This window comes from Amblyomma mixtum, chromosome 3 (assembly GCF_055824585.1).
Source record: "Amblyomma mixtum isolate Tamu chromosome 3, ASM5582458v1, whole genome shotgun sequence".
Classification (NCBI taxonomy): domain Eukaryota; kingdom Metazoa; phylum Arthropoda; class Arachnida; order Ixodida; family Ixodidae; genus Amblyomma; species Amblyomma mixtum.
In genome coordinates this window covers 283,882,944-283,887,929 of record NC_143014.1, presented here as the reverse complement: position 1 = coordinate 283,887,929, position 4,986 = coordinate 283,882,944, and positions in this window count along the sequence as shown.

Here is a 4,986-nt window from a genome sequence, read left to right as displayed (position 1 = left end):
TTGATGTTTGACGGAGCACAAGCGCAGGACGATATTTAGCGTTTGACGTCGTTCGTTTTGGTTTCCGTTCTGCAGACATTGGTGACCAGATTTTCCTGCAAAGGTACTAGAATTTTCTCTCCCAAAATGGTTGCAAAACAAAAACATAGTAATAACGGCTATCATGGTTGCAAAACAAAACCTGTTGACTGTGTTCAGGGACAGAATATCCATAACAATTCGTTCCTCATCATTAATGATGCGCTATAGAGTGGCGGAATCGTTTATAACTTCGTCAGTGATCGCCTATAAATTTTCTTGAAGAAAGCGGATCACTAAATCAATGCACTAAATGGGGTCCTATTGTGGCATCTCGGTACTTAAAGAACGCAGGACGTAATCATATCATTAGAAAGTCTATTTACACCATTACCTCCTTACTAGGAATAACTACTTACGTGCACAATACCCAGAGCGTGATGCGTATCTGCCGTAATCGAGCAGTGTTAGCTGCAACCACCCGGATATGAGGACAAAGGTCTCAAAAAATACTCCCAAAATACTATCCAAGAATTTTCAAAGTAGTTTCACTGAAGTAGATAAAGGCGCGTGGACAGAAAGGCTTGGCAGATGTATTAATGGTAGTGTTTGTGAGGAGCACAAAAAATACATGCTTATATTCTTTAGTATTCTTGAGAATTTTGGAGCTCTTTTTTCAGTAATACTGCGGTGGGATCTTTACATGAGAGCGGATAACTGCAATGCTTTTTTTCTCCGGAGAAAAAATAGAGCCTATATGCAAATCCAGCAAGGAATCTGGAGCTAGAGGCGGGACTCAAAAGGCGCCCGTGTGTTCTGTGATGCAAGTGCACGTTAAAGATCGCCAGCTGGTCTAAATTATTCCGGAGACCTCCACTACGGCATCTCTTTCTCGGCCCTACCGCGGGGACTCAGTGGTTACGGCGCTCGGCTGCTGACTCGAGAGACGCGGGTTCGATCCTGACCGCGGCGGCCGAATTTCGACGGAGGCGAAATTCTAGAGGCCCGTGTACTGTGCGATGTCAGTGCACGTTAAAGAACCTCACGTGGACGAAATTTCCGGAGCCCTTCACTACGGCGTCCCTCATAGCCTGAGTTCTTTGGGACGTTAAACGCAAACAAACGACACTAAACCTCTCTCTTCTTTCACTCCAGCCTTCCTCCCTTCCCTTACGCCGTGGTTCTGGTGTCCACTGAGATATGTGAGACAGATACTGCGCCATTTCCTTTTGCTGAGAAACCAATTTAACTTATCAGAGCTTCGAAAATATATTGGAGTTTCAGGGCACCTGTATTTGTCACTACTGGTTAATTTATTTTTGCGTGTGGCATGCTACGCAAGCATGTCGGCTACTGCTACGTAACCATTTGGTAGTTTATCTCGGGAAAATAAGATAATTCTAGTCGACTAGTAGCATGGTAGAGTTACACACTCTACCATATCCAACAAAAGATGCAGGTTAGAAGCCTTTGTTCCCATTCATTTCTTTAATTATTCTTATGGCCTATATTCGTATTTTAAATCCTTTATCAGAAAATTTTCAAACACATGTCACGCTCGTCTTGTTTACGCGTGCAAGGGCGAACGTGCCCGATGTTCATGAGAGGAAATTAATCCCAGTACAGAATATCCAGCCCAGCAGGCATGCTGAGCTGGAAGCGCACAAGACACGCAGGGTTTCGGGGCGTGGCCTATTAGCGACCATGGCGAAACCTTCTAGACCCGAAACGACAGATGTCATGGTGTTAGTCACAAACTACGAGTGGCGCTGGGTGGTGACCTCCCGCCAATAAAAGAAAGCTGTGGTCTAAACACAGCCACCAAATTCGATATATTTTTCAGGACTCCGCTTGATTGCAGGAAGGCGATGTGCTCCAAAGGTGGACATACCACGCCCTCTGCGAACTTACACAGGCCGCAGTGAACAAGTTTTCGTGGTACTGGCAAGGCCCGCTCACCGTTTTTCAGCGAAATCCCTCGTGCCGCTCATTAAAAACGACTGTTATTGCTATTCAATGTATTCGGTGTTCCTACTCGCACAAATCAAAGCTCGCGCACGAAAGTAGCGGCTACCATAGCCAGACTATTTATTATAAACTTTAAAGAGGCCGCAGTTAATGGATAACCTCCTGGCATCGTTGCCTCGTTGTCGGCGTCGGTTTTGGCTTCGCCATCCGCACATAAAAGGAGCCAGTATCTGTTTTTCACCTCACCTCTGCCCTGTGTAAATCGCGTCGCTCGGCGCCAGGCTGCCGCCTGCGATACCATATGATTCTGCTGAAGAAACGTCGTCACGTGTTCAAGACTCCGAAAGAACGCGGAGAATCTGTCAGGAGCACGCACTTCGTGCCTTGCAAGATGCTATGCCCCATCGGTGTCGGAAGCGGACCTCACAGTGCGTGCCGCCGAAGGCCCAGCAAAGGATGCGGCGTGAAGACAGTACGGTGCGCGCCGCCAGTGCGGGGATAAGGCGGCTTCAGCGTTAAGACCCCTTACTCTGTGCTCCATTAGCAGAAGGATGGAGGTGTCGAAGGCGACCGGCAAGTAGAAGGAGCAACGAGGGCTTTTCAGAATCAGTTACATTATTAAGTTTGGTTACAGTTCCTCTTTGTGAGATCACCTATGGCTTCACCTTCACCCTAACGCATCCCCATCACGTTGGCATTCCACTCTATAGGAGCTGTTTCCGACAGCCGATCTCACTTCATTCCAGTTGTGCGCCTTATGTTAGTAAATTTAGCATTACATTGCGGAACGGTGGTGTCACTGATTCTTTTCGTCAGCACGTGAAATACCTATTTTGTAGGCCGCTAAATAGATTTTGAGTACGCTTCTTGAAGAAGCTGAGTGATCTATACATGTGCAAAGGATAAGTAAAAAACAAAAATATCTCCAAGAATGAGCCATAGGCTTCTTAAAACTGAAATTTTCGAAAGTAAAAAAAAACATCACACACGATTACGCTCGTCGGTAATGAGAAAATGAAAGCAGCTCTTCAGTCATGGCAGCTACTACCTGCCACCGCTAGCAGGTTTCGTGTTACGCTTATAGCCACCCTCCAAAATGGACTTTCCGAGCCAGCCACCGTCCAGTTGTCTGTTCCTCCAGTCTTGCCGTGGCAGGTAGAGTTTCACTCTGATAGTACCTGCCGAGATGCCAACACGCCTACACATGTCACCTGTCTGTTTGCGTGTTCCTATGCTAGTCACTTCCGGGATGTTCCCGTGGCGTTTCTCTATGCTACTTGGACAACCAGTTACGCTGACAACGCCGACGACTACGACGTGCAACGCAGGAACGAAGGCTTAAGAGCTGAGCTTTAAAACAGAGGCCGTAGTTTTTAACAATTCATTTCATCTTGATTTTACCGTAACGCCAACAATAACGAAAGCAAAAGGAAGTGGTTATGCAAACAGCGAATTACAGACACGGGGTATCTAGTAGCGGCTAGCCGCTAGCCATTTTTCAGCCGCCGTATGAAGTTCGGTCGAGTACCACAGACTACGCTAGGCTAATTCAAAGCACAACCGATGCCCAATTTCTTCCCCGAAACTGGATTAGCGTGGATAAAGCACGTCAGGCGTGTGAAACCAATGTGCTCCGTCATTCTTCGGCTATGACGCTAATCTGTAACTGTGACATGAGAGTGGGACACGTTTATATAAGTGACATCATGAGCGTATTTTTCTCGAAACCAGCGTCATGTCTTCTTCCACGGCCTATGTCACTGGGAGTAGCGACCTATGCCAGAGGACGAAATCAATGCGAAATGTAATACATTGTCAGAAACTACGCCCCATGGCTAAGAAAGACGCGCTATTGTAAATTTTTGGAACGGTAGGTCAGAGCAAAATTAAACAAACACCGGCACAAGGGCAATCAAAAATATAGATAAAACTCAGAAGCAGGCATTAGGCTTCTATATGCGCTGCAAAAATGATTAACCGACTTTGCCAAATAAACTTTAATAGGAACGGTTCTAAAGTTCAATAGCAAGTGCAGTAAGCTTCCCGGCATGTTCAAAAAGCGCCACGAGCACACATTACTGTAAACGGTTCTACAAAATTATCAAGGAATATCGAGGAGAGCGCATGATAGTTTTTCCGCACCTGTTATGAAAGGAAAAAAAGAGCTGCATTAAAATTGGCTACAGTCAATTAGCCTTCACCACTGCGGGCTAAAATATCCAGCTTTATTTTATATACAATGGAATGGTACTTGATGAGTGACAGAAATTCACCGAGCGGCTACGACATTACCGAATAGTAGCCCAAAATATCCTTTGAGCGAAAGAAGCACTTCAGGGACTGCTGAGACAAGGGAATCAGAAACCGAGCGCCAATGGAAGAACATCTAGTTGAGAGCGATCTATCAAAACCTCGTCGCCGTGCCTCTGAAAGCATCGAAGAAAGACTCCAAAGTTTCAGGGAAAAACACTTGGTGAATTTAACCGCGCTTTGGGGGCCCTGTGGTCGCGAGCGTTTGTCCTAAAGGCACTTCAGAAAAACAGATCAAAATATTTGCACATTAAGACTAACCTCCGGTGAAAAATTTTCAGTGTACTGAGAAAGACTTTAACAATCCCGCCCGAGCTCTTTCTGAGCGCCATTATATCAGAACAACCACTCGAAAGGCTGTGAGGGCTTCCATTACAGGGGCTACGGGACCCACAAAAGTTGCTTGATTTTTTTTTCGCAGCACGAGAAAAACTGCAACTTTCAACTTTTCTATGCTGTTTCTGTGCGTGTTTCTTTAATGATTTGCTGCGTAAGCTTTAGTGCCACGTGTTTCCGTAACAAACCAGGTTTGTTCCTTCGGTAGCTCTCCAAAGTACAACGCAAATTTAATTAGGTATTTAAAAGAAGCGCCTGACTAATTTTTAAAAATAGGCTTTTCGAGTTAAAGACTGTTTTTGCGCATCGTAAGTAGAAATCGCAGTGTCGGTGGTCGTTATAAAATAGGAGAGT